The sequence below is a fragment of the Neomonachus schauinslandi genome, chromosome 5, assembly GCF_002201575.2.
Source record: "Neomonachus schauinslandi chromosome 5, ASM220157v2, whole genome shotgun sequence".
Lineage (NCBI taxonomy): Eukaryota > Metazoa > Chordata > Mammalia > Carnivora > Phocidae > Neomonachus > Neomonachus schauinslandi.
Window position 1 is genome coordinate 99,796,102 of NC_058407.1, and position 18,275 is coordinate 99,814,376.

The following is an 18,275-nucleotide window of genomic DNA, read 5'->3' on the forward strand; positions in this document are numbered from 1 at the left end:
TGTGTGTGTGTGTGTGTGTGTGTGTGTGTGTGTGTGTGTGTGTGTGTGGTGTCCTTGTCTGGTTTTCATATCAGAGTAATGCTGACCTCATAAAGTGAGTTTGGAAGCATTCCCTCTCTTCAACTTTTTGGTAGAATTTGAGAAAAGTTTAGGTATTAAATCTTCTTTGAACGTTTTTTGATAGAATTCACTAGGGAAGCCTTCTGGTCCTGGACTTTTTGTTTGTTGGAAAGTTTTTGATTCAATCGCCTTACTAGTCTATTCAGATTTTTTTACATCTTCATGATTCAGTCTTGGAAGACTGTATGTTTCTAGGAACGTACCCATTTCTTCTAGGTTGTCCAGTTTGTTGGCACGTAAGTGTTTGTAGTAGTCCTTATGATCCTTTGTACTTCTTTGGTATCAGTTGTAACTTCTCCTCTTTCATTTCTGATTTTATTTATTTGAGCCCTCTCTTTTTTTCTTAGTGAGTCGAGCTAAAGGTCTGTCGATTCTGCTAATCTTTTCAAAGAACCAGCTCTTAGTTTCACTGATCTTTTCTATCTTTTTAGTCTTTATTTCATTTATTTTCAGTCTGATCTTTATTATTTCCTTCCTTCTACTAATTTGGGGCTCCATTTGTTCTTCTTTTTCTAGTTCCTTTAAGTATAAAGTTAGATTGTTTGAGATTTTTCTTATTTTTTGAGGTAGGCAGTTATCACTAGGTCCGTGCCTCTTAGAACTACTTTTGCTGCATCCCATACATTCTGGTATGTTGTAGTTCCATTTTCATTTGTCTCAAGGTATCTTTTTTATTTCTTCTTTGATTTCTTCACTGACCCATTGGTTGTTCCAATAGCATGTTGCTTAATCTCCATATATTTGTGATTTTTCTAAATTTCTTCTTGTAATTGATTCCTAGTTTTATATCATTGTGGTTGGAAAAGATGCTTGATATGATTTCAATCATCTTAAATATATTGAAACTTGTTTTGTGGCCTAACATATGATCTATCCTGGAGAATGTTCTATGTGGCATTTCAGAAGATTGTGTATTCTGCTGCTTTTGGATAGAATGTTCTGTACACATCTATTAAGTCCATGTGGTCTAATATATCATTTAAGGCCAATGCAATGTCTCCTTATTGATTTCTGTCTGGACGATCTATTCATTGATGTAAGTGGGGTATGAAAGTCCCCTACTATTATTGTATCATTGTCAATTTTTCCCTTTAGGTCTGTTAATACTTGCTTTGTGTATTTAGATGCTGCTATGTTGGGCATAAAAATATTTACAAATGTTATATCTTCTTGCTGGATTGACCCTTTTATCATTATGTAGTATCCATCTTTGTCTTTTATTACAATCCTTCTTTTAAAGCCTATTTGGTCTGATATCAGTATAGCTACCCCTGCTTTCTTCTGGTTTCCATTTACATGAAACATCTTTCCCCATCCCTTCACTTTCAGTCTCTATGTGTCTTGAAGTGAGTCTCTTGTAGGTAGCTCATAGTGGTCTTTTGGGTTTTTTAAATCCATTCAGCCACTCTATGTCTTTCGATTGGAGAAGTTAGCTCTATTATTTATATTCTATGTTAAATTTATGACATTTTGTTGTGGGGGTTTTTTTTGTTTGTTTGTTTTTTGGTCTGTTTTATAGTTCCTCTCTGTTCCTTTCTTCTCCTCTTGGTTTCTTCCCTTGTGCTTTGATGACTTTCTATAGTGTTGTGCTCAGGTTCCTTTCTCATTATCTTTTGTGTTATCTATTATGAGGTTTTGCTTTGTTGTTACCATGAGACTCATATATATCATATACAGTTATATAATATATATATGTTATCCTTCTTTTATATATATAGCAGGCCATATATATAGCAATCTATTTTAAGTTGACAGCAGGTTGTCTGAATGCATTCTAAAACTCTACATTTTTACTCCCCCCCCCAACATTTTATATTTTTAATATCACATTTTATATCTTCTTTATGTATCCTTTAACTATTGTAGTTATGGTGAATTTTAATACTTTTATCTTTTAACCTTCATACTAGCTTTATAAGTGATTAGTCCACTACTTATACTAAATATTTACATTTCCCAGTGAGATTTTTACTTTCACATGTTTTCGTGTTACTAATTAGTTCCCTTTCTTTTCAGCTTAAAGAAGTCCCTTTAATATTTCTTGGAGGACCAATTTAGTGTTGATGAACTCCTTTAGCTTTTGGAAAGCTCTTTATCTCTCTTTCTTTTTTTTTTTTTTTTAAAGATTTTATTTATTCATTTGAGACACAGAGATAGAGAGAGAGAGAGAGAGAGAGAGAGAAAGCATGAGCAGGGAGAGAGGCAGAGGGACAAGCAGGCTCCTCGCTGAACCAGGAGCCCGATGTGGGACTTGATCCCAGGACCCTGTGATCGTGACCTGAGCCGAAGGCAGACGCTTAACCATCTGAGCCACCCAGGTGCGCCTTTATCTCTCTTTCAGTTGTGAATGATAACCTTGCCAGGTAGAGTACTCTTTTTTTTTTCTTTAAGATTTTATTTATTCATCTGAGAGAGAGAGAGAGAGAAAGCATGAGTGGAGGGAAGAGGAAGAGGGAGAGGGAGAAGCAGGCTCCCCACTGAGCAGGGAGCCTGACATGGGGCTCGATCCCAGGACCCTGAGATCATGACCTTAGCCAAAGGCAAATGCTTAACCATCTGAGCCACCCAGGCGCCCCAGGTAGTGGAAGTGTTTTCCTTTCTGCATTTTGAATATATCATGCCACTCCCTGCTCGCCTACGATGTTTCTGCTGAGAAATCTGCTGATAGTCTTATGGGGGTTGCCTTGTACCAAGCAAGTTATTTTTAAGATTCTCTCTGTATCCTTAACTTTTCACATTTTAATTATAACATGCCTTGGTGTGGTCTCTTTGGGGTCATCTTGTTTGGAACTCTCTGGGATTTCTGGATCTGGATGTGTGTTTCCTCCCGGGGTTATGGAAGTTCTCAGCCATTATTTCTTCAACTAAGTTTTCTGTCCCTTTCTCTCTCTCTTCTCCTTTGGGATTCGTATAATGTGAATATTAGTACACTTGATGTTGTCCCATAAGCCCCTTAGGCTACCTTCATTTTTTTTACTTTTTTCTTCTTGCTCTTCTTTTGGTGAGTTATACTGCCCTGTCTTCCAGCTCACCGATTCCATCTTTTGCTTCAGGTAGTCTGCTGTTGAAACCCTCCAGTGTATTCTTCAGTTGTTATTGTATTCTTCAGTTCTACTATTTCTATTTGATACTTATATTTTCTATCTCTCTGTTGAAATTCTCACTGTGTTTATCCATTCTTCTTCCAAGGTTGGTGAGTTTGGTGAGTACCTTTAAAACCATTACTTTGAAATCTTTATCATGTAAATTACTCATCTCTTGTTTCATTAAAGGTTTTTTTCCCTAGGGTTTCATCTTGTTCTTCCATTTGGAACATATTCCTCTCTCTCCTCATTTTGCTTGAGTTTCTGTGTTTGTTTCTACGCATTAGGTGAAACAGCTCTATGCATTAGGTAAAAGAGCTCTCTCTCCCAGTCTTGCAGGAGTGGCCTTATGTAGGAGATGAACTTTATTGTTCAACCATGCCCTAGCTCTTGTCTCTAGAATCTTTATGCTTATCTAAGCAGCCCGATTTTTCCTAGGTGGGTCCCAGTTGTGGAGGGTATGCCAAGATTTGTCAGTCTTCCAGACGGAGGGATTTCAGTCAGCACTTGGTCTCAGACTATTTGGAAGCTAGACCCTCAAGCAGCAGGTTTTAAGGTATGCATATATATATAGTCCTATGGGATCATAATCACAGATCCTGCTGGCCTGCAAAACAAGCAGTCTGGAGATGTGCCTTCAGTGATAGTTGCAAAATGTGAGGCTCCTCTCTGGGAAGTACCAGCAAGCTTTCTGGGGGGTATAGCAAGGTCAGCTCAAAAGTGGTACCCCCACGTTCCCTGATAGCACCTCCAGAGCCTCTAGATGTGTGGCAAACCTGAAGCCTGACCCTCAAGCTAAAGCTCCAGGACAAGTAAATAGGGCTTTTCCATCAGATAACTGGGGGTAGTATCAGTCTGCTGTCTGTGCAGTGCCCTGGGGATGGCAGTCTGCCAAGAACTGTCTCTCCAATTGTTTCAGACCTGTATGACCCAGAAACACAATCCCCCTAGGCCACTGGAGCCAGGTGCTCGAGCATCCCCTATGTGGGCTACCTACACAGGGCAGCAGGTGGGGGCAGGGCTTTTGTCCTACTGGCGTAGGCGGGGTCTCAGGAAGGAGCACAGGGGATGTCCACCAGTGCTAGCAGGGTAGAGGGAGAGTGACAAAATGGCATCTGCCAGCACCAGCACTTACAGGATAGAAGGAGAATACCCAAAACGGCCCCCGCCAGCGTCCCCATCCCCAGAGAGAGTCCCAACAGGCTCTTGCCCTTCTGGCAGACACTTTAAGAATAGCAAATGAGTCTCTTTCACTTACAGTGTATGCGCTTTTCAAACTGCTGCTTCTGCACTATCCCAGGACAAGTGAGTGTATACACGAGCCCTTTAAGAGTGGAGTCTAGGTTCCCTACAGCCCTATGGCTTTTTCAGACATATGCCCTGCTGGTTTTCAAAAACCAGACGTTTTGGGGGCTCGTCTCTCTGGTGCAGTCCCAAGGGTTGGGGTACCCGATGTGGGGCACAAACTCCTCTCTACACAGGGACAAGCTCCATATTTGTGAGATCCCTCCCGAATGTGGGTTGCCGTGCTGAGGGTGGAGTTTTTGGCAAGACCATGTCTCTGCCTAACCTACCCATCTCAATGTGGCCTGTTCATCCATTGTGAAGGAGCCTATTCCAGTAGTTTTCAGGTCTTTTTCAGGGGAATTTTTCTCTAGGTAGTAGCTGTAGATCTGTTTTGTCTATGAGAGGAGGTGAGTTCAGGATCTTCCCACACTGCCATCTTGAACGGAAGCTTCCTCATCACACAGAGCACTTGGATCAAAAGATGCCTCGGACCTTTAAAGAATCAAAGTGCACAGGGGTGCCGGGGTGGCTCAGTCAGCTAAGCATTCATTGGACTTTTGATCTCTGCTCAGATCTTGATCTCAGGATCGTGAGGTCAAGCCCCACACTGGGTCCCACGCTGAATGTGAAGCCTACTTAAGTAAATTTTTTTTTTAATTTTTTAAAACCTGGGCGCCTGGGTGGTTCAGTCAGTTAAGCATCTGCCTTCGGCTCAGGTCATGATCCCAGGGTCCTGAGATTGAGCCCTGCATTGGGCTCCTTGCTCAGTGGGGAGCCTGCTTCTCCCTCTCCCTCTCCTCCCCACTTGTGCTCTCTCTCTCTCTATTTCAAAGAAATAAAATCTTTAAAAAAAATTTTTTTAATTAAGAAAAAGAATCAAAGTGCTCAATAATTGCTTGTTAATGAATTAATAGCATGACTCCTGAGCACGCTGAAGTGTGTCTACCCTCGTATCGATAGAGAACCAGAAATGGGGGTGGAGGCATGGGCAGAGAAGTCAGGAATCAGAGAACGGCCTCTTGGATCTCTGCTTATGGGGAAGGTACCTACTATATATATGCCTCAAAGGAGCAAACTCTTTGAAGTTTGAAGCAGGCTGAGGTCTTCCAACCAGTTTTTCCAATTCCTTGGCCACAAGGAGTTGCTGAGGTTTCTTGTCTTGCTGTGATGCCAGATTTCTCAAGGTTTGCAGACTCAGCTTTGCACGTTTTTCCTCAACCTTAAATGCTAGTGCACAGTCCGCCCTGTGAGCTGATCAGATATCATTAACCCCAAAACAGTAGCCCAGTGCTGGCACCCCGGGTCACCCGGACACATCCGGGTGGCTCCGAGCGTGGTGCAGCTGCTTGCCCTTCCCCACACTCCTCACCCAGTTCTCTCGCTGAGCTGGGTCGGTGTCCCCACAGCACAGTCGTGCAGGAGGAGGAGGAATGACCCAGAGGCTGAGCTACGCAGTGTGGACTGCACTTTCACAAACAGAGAACCTTTCCACCGCAAAACATTACTTTTCCAAGAGATGCTGAGAGGGAGCGGGGAGAAAATAAAACACCAAGGTGTTTTCAAATGTGAAACCGCACTCAGCTTTTGTTCTTATTTGATGAATGCACAAACCACGAGGCAGATGATAGGCCAAAAAACACTGTTGTGCTAAGAAAGTATATTTCCTCGAGTCCAGCCTACGATCTCCGGGGAGAGGTAAGTTTGATGAATGATCGGCGCCGACGAGGACTTCCCCAGCAGCCCACTGCAGCATCGTCTAAACTAGCACTGGGGATTCATTAAGGACCCAGAGCTGCCTCTTCCCCTGTTTCCTTCTGCCTCCCTGCCACTGTGACATTTCACAGGAGAAGCTCTACTGAGGTAGGTGATAAAGAAATCCTTCAAAACAAATACACTGTGGGAAGTCAAAATGTCAAGTCCATTGCACTGTCTGAGAAGGAAGACCTGGGAACTGTACAGGCCCAGGTCTTCTTCCTTCCCATCTGCAGTTATGAGAGGATGGGGACCAAGTCTGACACATGGTAGGTGTGGTATTTGCTGGGTAGATAAATAAATGAATTCCCAGCAGAGGCTTGGGTCTGGAGTGGCCAGCTGGCTTTCTTAAAGACCTGTCACTCAGGGACTCACATTCTTCAGAGATGCCACGAAAATTAGCAAGGGGTACAAAGCGGCCAAGCCCCTGGCTGCTTCGAGAGCTTCCAGACCTCCTCCTACAGCTCCAGTAGCCCTAGCAGGAGAAGCTGTCTGCTCCAGAGTGCAAATTCTAGATTACCCCCAAGCCCCTGCCAGCACGAGCCCTGCGCACACACAAACACTCAGAAGCTACTTCAAACAACACCTCTCGCCCAGCAAGATCAAGTGCCCTGTCCTTGCCAGTTTCCTAGGCTGACCCATACGGTAAAGAGAGGGGTGGGAAGGGCAGGGGCCGGTGCTATCTTCCAAAGATCAGTGGGGTCTATTCCCAAATAGTCTAATTCTCCTCCTTCTGGGCACATGAAGGGACTGCACATCCATGTCCTCCCAGCCCTGAGCACACATGCCTTCACAAGGTGGAGTCTTTCCCCCAGCCCCAGGGTTCTGACCAAGCAGCCAATGGATGTACACTGTGAGGCCTCAGAGCCTAGAGCCCAAGAGGTCCTGGAGATCCCATTTTCACCTGAAAGGCTAGCTTCCTTGGGAGGGAAGGAGGCTCTCAGCCTGGCCAGGCCCTGCAGAGCCACCAGATGACTGCCGCCGCATTAACAGGCTTAGGTAATGAGACCAGCCGAGCCCGGCCAGAAGGGCTAGGCCACAGAGTTGTGAGCAAACAAAATGTTTCTTGTGTTAATCTACTACATTTTGGGGTGGTTGGTTCTGCGGCGATAAACAATCAATACAACACTCATCCAGCAAGTCCATGCAGCTATTCCCTAGAATGGGGTCATTCTCTATGCACTCATGTGGAAAGATGGCTAAAGAAGTTGCCACTCAGTATAATACAATTCTATTTGTGGAAATTGTTAATAGGTGGACAGCTGGATGCCAGTCGCTCATAAAAATACCTGGAAAGAATAAAAACCAAAGTATTAACAGTGACTGTCACTGAAGGGCAGGATTATAGAAGATTTTCCTTTTATACAATTTATGTAATGTACGAATATTATAATGAATTTGTGTTATTTTTGCAACAATAACAAAGAAAAGTAAGTTAAAAAGAAAATTGACCCTGAATTCTGCACAAGCTGATTTTTCCTAAAACATCCCTTTCAGTCTGTCATTCCCCCATTCAGGGACCCCCCCCAACACTGACTCCCTACTGCTAGCCTCCTAGAATCTGACTCTCCTCCGGGTGGCATTCAAGATGCCCTCAGCGTGGAGCCCACCTCTCTTGCCAGCACTCATCTCCAAGTCACACCCATCTCAACCCCAACCTCCACCACTGCAAACCCTCAAAGAACCCCTTCCTTTGCTTCCCCAAATCTCACCCCTCTCTTGAGGCCCAGCCCGATCTCCCCTGGGTTCTTCTATGGGTCCCAAGAAAGTTCCACCCAGCCCTGCCCTGGACGGAATGGCGTACTGTATTATCCTCCCCACACTGCAGGTACCTGCAGGTACTGACTGTACCTCGAGGGGGACCTTCACAGACACAGGCTGGCTGACCACCACCAGCTCCAACTGCTCTGGCTAACAGTGGGAGAGGGGAAGAGCCCAGACAGGCAGTTCCAACCCACGTCCCTCTCTGTGCCCACAGCCTGGATGGTGGGTGATGCCTTGGCCTGGAGCTTCCTCCCCACCCGCCCATCTCCAGCAGCAAGTGGGAGCCAATTTGCAACGGCTGCTAATTCAGAGTGACTCATGCCTTTGGGGCTGCTCTAGGGGCTCTCCCTCCCCACCCTCCAGGTCCCACAAGCTGCATTCACATCCAAACTCTGGCTTCAAACCTAACTGCCTCCCTGGGGGGCCCAACGGCACTTCCTCCCTCAGGTGGCTGCAATGTGCACATCCAGTTTTTTAAACAAAGCTGTTTAGAATCTCTCAGGATTAAGACAAGTGGAAAATTGCAAGCCCAGACCTCTACCTCACTTTCTCTAAAACACAACATGTCATTCTACGTGTTCACACACCCCCATTCAAACCCAGCCAGTCACCCTGCCCCTCTGAGCCCTTCTATAGGGCTCGGCCCAAGTGGGGGCTGGGGACTTGCTCGGGCAGGATCCGCTCTCTCTGTCCCAGGCACCACCGCCCCCCAGGGCTTGTCGGAGAGTAGCAGGCCCCTGAGCCTCAGTTTCCGCACTGTGGCAGGTGGCCAGGTGAGAGGGCTGAGCAGGACTATCAGGTATTGTGTTCAAGTCTTACACCGCCCTCTAAGGAGGAGGCATTCACGTCGCAGGTATATAGCGATGGACTGAAAGGGCTCAGGTGGGCCTCTCACCTGAGTCCCAGAACAATGCAAGAGAACTCCTCCCCACACAAACCCACGCAGGCACACCCAGCCACACACACACACAGACACACGTGCCTGGCCACACCTTGTTCCAGCCTTGCTCTGAGCACCCTCCCCGGAGTTCACGTCCCTCCCCCCGCCCGCACTGTTCTCAGAGGCCCGTCCCCAGCCGCAGCCCCTGGCCCTGACTGGGAGCACGACCCGCGGCCCTCCCTGGGAGTGGGCGGAGCACAGCGGGCCTGTGCCTCGGGCAACGTGTGCCCCTGTGGGGTGGCAGGTGGTGGGCACCGCCGTGCAGACGGCCTGGGCCACTCCAGGACACTTCCCAGGCACAGCTGGGCCTTGGTCAGGTCTTACAACCATTTATTCGTTTTAATTTTTCTTTTTAACCCGAGAAAGGGCAGTTTTTCCAATGTGCACGAAGGTGCTGTAGGGGTTAACAGTGGCCTATGCTAAGGCCAAGGCCAAGAACTCACCAAGATCCTGTGCCAGGGTTGCAGGACCCTCAGCCTTCCTGCAGGGAGGCTCAAGCCTCCCCCAAAGCGGGGGGATCCCCAGGGGGCCTGCTGAGCTGACTCTTCAGACCCCCTGGACAGGCATCCATCCGCATCCTTTCCTTTCCCATCCCCATCCCAAGGTCAGATATTTGAATGAACACTGACCACTGAACATAAAAATGGTCACAAGACTCTCAAAAAGCAAGTGAGTATTCAAAGTACAATTAATTTGCAGCCACCGTATGGGGAGTGGGAAGGAAGACGGAGGGGAGAAGGGGTGTGGTAAACTCAAAAGCATAGATAGTATTAAACAATGAATAGTCAAAAAATAATCCACCTTTCACTCCTGAGTATAAACTAAAGCATGCATGCGGTGACATTCCAAGCCAGCAGAGGTGCTCCTTCGGGCTCCTTCTGGCTCCGTCCCGTTCACAAGGGCCTCAACCCAGCTCAGGCTGAGTTGTTGGTTCAGGAGAAGGGAATGGGTTTGGACGCTGGACTACACCCAGGCAGATACTCTAGTTTCATGATGCTGTGGCTATACTTGAAGTTGAAATTATTAACTCATCAGGCTGGAGTGCAGCAATGGAACTTCCTAGCTCCTAAATGCAGCAGGCAGGGCCAGGAGGCAGTTAAAATAAAAGTAGCAGCAGTGGGGCGCCTGGGCAGCTCAGTGGTTAAGCATCTGCCCTCGGCTCAGGTCATGATCCCGGGGTCCTGGGATCGAGCCCCGCATCGGGCTCCCTGCTCCACAGAAAGCCTGCTTCTCCCTCCCCCACTCCCTGCTTGTGTTCCCTCTCTCACTGTGTCTCTGTCAAATAAATAACATCAGCACAGGACGAAGCCAGGCCACAAGACCCTGCCACCAACTAGACAGGCGACCATCTCTGTAAACAACCTCCGCCCCCAGTCCAACTTCCCTCAGAAATCAGGGCCTCCAGTTTAATCATTAACTTCACTCTTTCCTCCTCCATCCACCTCTGGGCCAGAGGCAGGGAGGGCACGTGAGAGGAGGAAGTATTTGGGAAGCCCCGGGGCTGGAAGCCAAAACCTCCCTCCTCCCACTCAGAAACCACCTTCATCAGAGCTAAAGGAACCTCAGCAACTGGCCGTCCAGACCCCCACTTTGCAGGTGAGGAAACCAGCCTGAGCCACAAAGCCCGTTAGAGACAGAGGCAGGAGCCGCATGAGAGCCCGCATCCCAGGACCTGGTCATCATCCCAGAGGCTCAACAGCATGATGAGAAATGGCAACATCAAAGCCCTGGGAGGCCAAACCCATAGGAGAGGATAAGCTTCCTGCCTGGAGGGTCCCTCCCTCAGGTCTCCCTCCCAGATGTACAGAAGGAGGCCTGTCTTCTGGCCAGAAGTGACTGGTGACGGCAGGGCCTGTCTCCCCAAGGCTGCGCGGGCCTCCTGGGAAGCTCGCCCCCAGGTTCTCCCCTGGCGGGACCTCCCCAGGGCAAGCCCCACAGAGTCTCCATGATGGGCCAGGAGGTGCTGAGCAGCAAGGGAATGACACAGAGTCCTCAAGCCTTTCCCTCCCTGCAGCCTGCTCTCCACCAGACCCTTTCCTTCAGCTCAGGCCTGGCTGCCCCGAGCCATCCATCCACAGGCGGTGCTCCAAATCCCCAGAGCGGCGACAATGAAAGCAGACACCCCACCCGGGCCCCGGGGGGGAGGGGGGAAGACTTAAAATGGGAGCTCCCACATTCCTGCCGCAGCAGGCCGAAGGACAGACCTGGAGGCGATTCTCAGGAGCCACGAGAAGGGGCAGCAGGTCTGCAGTGGGAAGGGCAGGCGCTGCGGGAGTCAGGCGGCTCGGGTTGGAATCCCTGCCCCACCTCCCGCTACTGGTGTGTCTCTGGCAAGTCCCTGACCCGCTCTCAGCCCCAGCTGCAGCCCCTGTAACATGGGGGCAAATGAGCGCTACCTCGCAGGACTCTGGGGAAAAGTCAATGAGATTTAAAGTAAGATTTGATAGACTTCAAGTAAATTCGTTGTGGACATAGAGTCTGAAACTGAGGCTCCTGATGAGGATGACAAATGTGAGCACTGGCATCCTAAGTATGATATGCAAAGTACGGCAAGACAAGAAGAGGTCCGCGGCCACTCCTGGAACACCATATCATCTCTGCTGGAACTCCCGGAGAAAGGAATCTTTTGGCAAGGTGAGCTATGAGCCAGCACCATCCTTCCAACTGCCACCCCCCTCCCCACCCCCACACTGCTGAATTCTTAGAAGGTGAGAGATTTACAAATCACCCAGCAGGAGGAAGCCACAGGATAAAACACACATAAATTAAAACACAAAAAGGCCCAGGTCTGTAAGCAGCACCCCCAGGGAACCAGAATCAGCACCATCCACCAAGGCTGCCTACCTGCCTAAGGAGCTCCTGCTAGCTCCCACTGGCGGGGGGGGGGGGGCCTTGATGCGCCACTGCTGGGAACAAAAGAAGCTCTCAGCAAGACCCCAGGAGCCTGTGGGAGCAGAAATCAGGATCCTGGTGAGGGTCCCGGCAGAGGGTACCCACCCGAAGGGCCATGGGCATGGCTACAGCGGCCAGTATAGAGGAAAAGAGACCGGTAGGATTGGCCAGATTCCCCCAGATACTTTTCTGGCCAGCTAGGGGGAGGTCCTCCACCCTGGCTCCCAAGCCTGCTGGGAGGAGACAGGAAGCAGGAAGTTACAGGCCTCTCCTGCTTCCCTAGGTCTCCTCCCTGTAATCAGGGTGGTCAGGAAAGAAATTGAGAGTACTATCCTAACTGTCAGAAATAGCGGGGAGGGGGTAAATGTCTCCTTAACCCCCAAAGCCCAACTGAAGGAGCTTATCAAATCAAAGTCAAGAGCTAAGACAGAGAGACATGTAGAAAATATCAGCATCCCATTCTATCCTTCCTCCCCAAACCACCGTTAAAGGGCAAGAGAGACTTTAGACAGTTTATAACATACACACTTTCAGAGACCCCACCACACGATGGACCCAGACTGACCTGTTCCTTTGAATTTCCTGCAAACACCTTGGCCGCTGACAGATAAGAGAAGATCCCAGGATATTCCTGCAGGAAAATAAAAAATTAAGTCACCACTCTGCTGGGAAGCCACTCCAGGGTGAACTCTGTCCAGCAATGGCCACTCTTTGGGGAGGCAGGCTCCCACCTAGAATCTATTCAATCAACAGATACAGAAGGCCAGGAATGGCAAACTGGTTTCAGCTGTGGTGCCAATGCCACTCAGCTAATAGTGGGTGCCTGAAACATCAGGCGCAGAACCCAAGCCCTGGCTCAGCAGTTAAGATAGCTGTGATCGATTAGTGATGTCTGCTATGGGCAGTTACAGAGGTAACAGTATCCATGTTAAACCTATTTGCCATCCCTGGGTAGACCCTTGGCATCAAGGATTTAACCTCCGTAATTCTGACCACTGACAAATGATCTCACGTTTCAAAATCTGTAAAACGATATAACTTTACTGAGACACGACTCTGACTCACATACCCTATGTGAGGGGCTGATGTAAAGGAACAGGCCACGTTGTTCTTTCCATCTCTACTACATCCACAGTTATCCTGTGGAGCAATAACAATGTGGCAGAAAATGGCCATCAAGGGAAAGAGAAAACCGGAGCGAAGTTGGAAGGGTAGTTAACTTGGGCTATGAAGACATATACAGGAGATATTTGGCTCTCTGCAGAACGTGACTCTGGAAAAAGCCAGGCCCATGTACAAATAAATATTGCTGTGGGTGCAAATCTGGCATTGTAGAAGGTGCAAGATTCATTTCTTGAGCACATCAGAGGTCCACACTGTGCCCACTCTGTGCCACTCAGCAGTGAGCACTGGGCCAGGAATAACACAGAGGGAGTTGGAATCCATGTCCTGAAGGAGCTTCCAATCTACTTGGAGAAAGGATGGTAAGCACTGGGAACAGTAAATGGCACTGCCCACTGACAGTCACCCAGCTCAGAATCGGCTTCAATCCAATCCCCCTTCCTCCTTTCCTCACCCCCCATCCAATCAATTCACAAAGGCCCTCCACCCTGCCTCCAAAATGTCCCCGGTCCGGCTCCTCTCCCGCCATTCCTCACAGCTTCGCAGTGCTCTCCCTGCCCTGATTTCCCCCTTCCCAGACCCCAGACTCTCCCTCCTTAGGCCTAGCCCTGCTTCTGCAGCCCCTATGCAAAAACCTGCAAAGTTCCTGAGCCTCCCAATGCTGACTGCTCTCTCCCTAGCAGCAGCACAGTGCCTGCACATGGTGGGCACTCAGCTTCTCGTGGATGGATGGGTCGATGGATGGGTGGATGGATGGATGGATGGATGGATGGATGGGTGGATGGAATTTCTTGGCTGCACATGTGCAGCCACCACAACAGGCCCACTGTCTACCTGTCTAGGCTTTCCTCCCTCTGCTTCCCTTCACACAACCTACTCATCAGCCCACACTCTCAGCGCCTCTCTGCAGGCTGATCCTTCCTCCCTTCTGCTGAAGTGCAAGCCACTCTTCCAAATTCACATCAAACACCCCCTGGTGCATGAGGTGCTTCTCCAGAACTGGGGTGATCAATCCCCCTGTTTGAACCCACACAATACAGTAGGCCACTCATCTTATACCTTGAAATACCACTTTTTGAAGCCCTTTCTTAACCTTTACTGCATTATACACCCCATGAAGACAAGGACCTTTATGTTTTTTCATTTTTGCATCATCAGAACTTAGCACAGACTCTTGTATTAAGTGTTTGTGGAATTCACTAAAGAATCACCCCGGGCAGTGTATAAAAGCCAGGAGAGATGAAGACAGAAAATGCCAGAGGAGTTCCAAGGAAAAAGAGGTGCTTTGGGGATGGGTGGCCAGGGAAGGCTCCAGGAAGGAACTCAAACATGAACAGGGTCTTGAAAGTGGGGGAGGACGAGGTGGGGAAGAGCACTCCAGAAAAGTGGAACAGTGTGAACTCAGAGACAAAGAAGGAATGAGCAAAGCATGCTTGGGAGATTAGTTTGGCTGGAACCAAGGGTCCCTAGGGGAGAAGGCCGGGAGATAAGGCTAGACAGGAAGGCTGGAGATGGATAGGAAGGATGCTGAGTGCCAGGCTAAGGTACCTGGATTTGATCCATTCCCTCTCAGTCAGTGAGGATGACAATCACACCAGGCCTGGGCTTTCATGGTAGAAGAAAAGAAGTCTTGTCCTCTCTTGCTCTGAGCTTATTAGTCTAGTCTCCTCAGCTAGGTTATAAATAACAACCACTATTTACTGCACACCTGCTCTGTGTGAGGCCCAAAGCTCCGAGCTTCACGAGCTTCACATACATTATCTCGTTGCTCCTTCTAATAGCCCCGAGAGCTTGGTATTGTTATCTTCATTTTGCAAGCAGGAAGCTAAAGCTACAAGAGGTGAAGGCACTTGCCCAAGGCCTCTCCCACTCACTCACTTAATACAGCAGGAACTGGAGTTACAGACAAGGAGATAAGGGCCAGCTCTCTAGCCAGCCACCACAGGCCCAAGGCCTTCCTATTTAAGCTGGCCTGCTTCTCCACAACCCTCCTTATTAATTCCTCAAGGCCAACATGTATTGAGCACACAGTAAGAGCATAATAAAGCACACTAAGGAGAATGGTGGCTTGTGGGGGGAAGAAATGGAGCGTTACTGTTTAATGGGCATACAGTTTCAGTCTTGCAGGATGCAAAAGTTCTGGAGATCTGTTGCACAGCTCTACATTTAAAAATGACTAAGATGGTAAATTTTGTTTTGTTTTATACCACAATTTAAAAAATTTTAAACAGAGTGCACTTATTACTTGACTGATTAGCTGCCACTAGCATCTTCTATCGTTAATTATCTAATACAGGAAGAGACTCTAGAAACATTTCATTCCAGTAACCCTCGAAAACACAGAGCTGAAAAGGGGAGGTAACATGCCCAGGGCTGCACAAACAGATGGTGTTCGAGCTAAGATCAGAGCCCGGCTCTCCACAGACTCAATGGGGAAGAATGGCAGAGACAGCACAACATAATGCAAAACACATGGCGGGGTGGGGGGAGTGGGGGTCAGAAGCCACGGGTTCAAGTTCTGCTTCTTCCACCTAATGAGTTCTGTAACCTCAGAGAAGTTATTGACTCTCTCTGAGCCTCATTTTCCCAATCTATAAGAAGGCAGTTATAAAGAATGTAAACTTTACAAGATTATGTGTGAATCAAATAAAATTATGTACAGCTAATGTTCAGGGAAAGCACTTGGCCAACTACAAATTACTTTATAAACACTGGTCATTATTATTATTAATACTAAATATCTGTTCATAGATTTAAAGATTACAATCTGATTTAGTCAAACCGAAGAAAAAAAAAAATCCCATTCCATTCTGGTCTACTCTCAGCTGTTCGGGGCCTTGCACACAGCAGGTCTTCAATGAGTAAGTGCAGAGCTGATTTACCCTTCAAGTTTCATCCACCCCAATCCTGTTCCCTCCCTCACCCCCAACCCAAAGCCCAGCTGCATCAGCCCTGCCAGGACCAGGTGGAAGATAGGAAGCCCCTGTGAATGAATGTCTGCCTCCCTGGCTGCATTCCTTAGCTAAATATAAATGATTTGTCCAGTCCATTGTTTGAAATTATCCATAATACCTCGCCTCCCTTCCCCATTACTTACGATGACAAGCTGACTACACATCTTTATAGCAGAACATACATACAAAACATTCTCTGTGGCTATTTTTAGTAGAGAGAGGGAAGCTGCCCGGTATACAGGGATCAGAGCATGAGTCCTCAGTTTTCTCCACTAGTCCAGGAAAGCTTCCTGGAGGAGGAAATACCTGAGTCACCCCAGAGAAGGGGACAGCTGCAGGTCAGAAGGACACCCTCATATGAGTTTGCTTCTCTGAACCAAAGGGAAGTGAGCTGCGGCCCTCTTATCCCCATTTTTGGGATGGGAAGACACAACCTGGTAGACACAACCCAGGGGATCCCATATCATTCCAATGCTGCAGGTTGGCCCAGACAGTACAGGCATTCGGAGAGGAGTTAAGGAAGAGGTCAATATCTTTTTCAAAAAGAGGACATCAAAGATTCCAGTTCCGAATTTGTAAGTACAAACATAAGTACAAATTCTGCTCACATAACAAGCCAGTTTCTTGTTTGGACTTTTTTTTTTTTTTTAACCACAAGAAAGTTTTTTAAAGTCCCAAACTTGGATGCACAGATGGACTACATCTTGGAACTCGGAGTGTGCCAAAGCCGTCACTGTGAGTGCCGATCTGCCAGCGGTGGCCCAGGGAGTAGTCAGGGGTGTCCGGGGGGCCGCAGGCAGCATCCCAGCCCTACCCGAGCCCCCTCCCCCGCCCTCCCTGGGGGCGCTCTAGGGACTAGCCCAAGCCAGTTCACTGGGCCACAGTCAGAAAGCCTTGACAGCTCTGAGGCTCTCCCCTTCTGCTGCATCCTACAGCCCTCCCATCCCTTCACTTGGGATTCCGCTGTCCGCTCTCCCGCAGCCCCTTTCCCAAAGGGTCTTCCTCCGAGCCTCTCCCCCTGCAGACCCCTCTTCGCTCTGTTACGGGGCCCCGCGCACACACACCCCCTTCCCCAGCGGCTTCCCGCGTCCTCACAGGGCGCCTACCCCATCCCTCCCTCTCAGCTCGCCCACAGCCTCCCTCCCGTCATCCCTCCCCGGGGCGCCCCCGAGCTGCTCCCCAAGACCGGGACCGGGGCGTGGGCTGGCCAGGCCCGCCCACAGCCGGCCCGAGCCCCGCAAGGTCTCGCGCTCCCGGGCCCCCAGCCCGCCCCGGGCCGCACTCACCGCGCTCGGGGAACGTGGGGTCCCGCCTCGCGCCCGCTCCCTCACCACCGCCACCGCAGCCGCCGCCAGCGGAAACGGGGGGCGGGGCCGGGGGGGGGGGGCCGGAGCGCGAGGGAGGGGGGGGTTCGGAGCCCTGGGAGGGAGCCGGAGGGGGCCCTGTGGCGCCGGGGCCAGCCCACACCCCCTGGCCGCCCCGCCGCGTGCGAGGCGGAGGGAGCCCGCGGGGAGCCCACGGGCGCGGGGCACTTGGCGTCCCGCGCCAGGCGTGGCCGCCCTCTGGGCTTCCTTCCGGAAGCCTTCCTCCCCTCCCGCCGCGGGGCTCTCGACCGGCCGCTCCGCCGAGACGTTCGCAGGACGCCGGTCCGCTGCCCCCCGCGGGCCCGGGCCGCCGCCGCGAGCGGACGTGGGGAGAGGGCGGCCGGGACCCGGGAGCCCGCGCGCTCGCCCCGCCCCGAGGGCCGTCGCGGCCTGGGTCGCCGCTGTCCCCCGCGGGCCGCGCCGGCCGGCCTACCGCCCCCTCCCCCACGCCTGAGAAATCCGTCCCCGGTGTTTGGGGCGGACCAGTTGAGAGGTTGACGACGCGGGTGTGTAGTGATCCAGTCCGCAGATACCCAGGAGGAGGAGCCGCTATCGGTCTCCCCAGGAGCGAAAGGCTTCCAAGTGCCGGTAAAGGGCACCGTGTGGCAGAGGGACTGGATTGAAGCAGGAAAAACTCAAGTTAGGAATCTCTGGCCCAGCGCTTCCAATAGGCCGTACTGGGCCTGGAGTCTGGAAGCCAGAAGGCCTCGACCCTTTTCCGAAGTGAGGCTGAACAGCGGTCGCTTCTCCTCAGCATTACTGTTGTCAAGTGGATGCTGTGCTTCCCACGTGCACGGTCGTGGGCTGAGTATGAGTTGCGTCGGATTTTTTAAACCTGAGTATAGTCACCAGGGTCCCCTTGGCCTCTCCTAATTAGACTGGCAGTTTCTACTCATCTCCTGGGCCCCCTCTCCTTTAGACGCTCACAGTCTTGCCTGTGTCCATTACATAACCAAATAATCCACCTCCTCTGACTCCCCTTTTCCTTCCTTCAAAG

At 49.9% G+C, this 18,275-nt stretch overlaps 1 protein-coding gene across 1 annotated transcript in view; it reads right to left on the bottom strand.

The window, feature by feature from the left end:
- The window catches only part of TSPAN9 (tetraspanin 9), a 193,776-nt gene extending 176,548 nt beyond the window's left edge, over positions 1–17,228 (bottom strand). Inside the window, exons 1-2 of the mRNA XM_021690542.2 lie at positions 17,201–17,228; positions 12,404–12,469 (exon numbers count right to left, since the gene is read on the bottom strand). The gene's annotated coding sequence lies outside the window, so the exon portion shown is untranslated. The remainder of the gene's footprint in view (positions 1–12,403; positions 12,470–17,200) is intronic.
- Between the last annotated feature and the right edge of the window lie 1,047 nt (positions 17,229–18,275).